The sequence below is a fragment of the Arachis ipaensis genome, chromosome B06 (genome assembly GCF_000816755.2).
Source record: "Arachis ipaensis cultivar K30076 chromosome B06, Araip1.1, whole genome shotgun sequence".
Lineage (NCBI taxonomy): Eukaryota > Viridiplantae > Streptophyta > Magnoliopsida > Fabales > Fabaceae > Arachis > Arachis ipaensis.
In genome coordinates, this window is record NC_029790.2 from 105,497,895 (window position 1) to 105,498,416 (window position 522).

Here is a 522-nt window from a genome sequence, read left to right on the forward strand (position 1 = left end):
AAACATATATTTATATAATATATATTAATTAAATATGTCATATTTTTTTTATAGAATATTTTATTTAGTATGAAAGCTAAGAGGTTAGAGATAATTTGTTCAATGCTATGAAGCACGAAGATTTTGTTGAGTTGTTGTGTCTGCGTGTCGGACACATTTTGAATACGATATTTATCGACACTTGTTAATTTGATACGTGTGTCTTCTGTATTCAACATATCTTAATGAAAAATAAAAATTTTTCTCTCGATACAGTTAAACACACCTAAATATCATTATGTCAATAGTGTGTCCAACTTGATTCTTAACCTGTATTCTTAAAATGAATTTAGAAATGGTATATACTATTATTTATTAAAACAAAAAAAATTTAAATACTTTATATAATTTAAAAAAGATATTAAAAAATTAAAAAATTAAGTTATATTTTGATATTAATAAAATATTAAAATATCATTACACTTTATTTTAAAAAATTCATATTATATATATAATATATACGTTGTGTCTCTGAGTCTTATA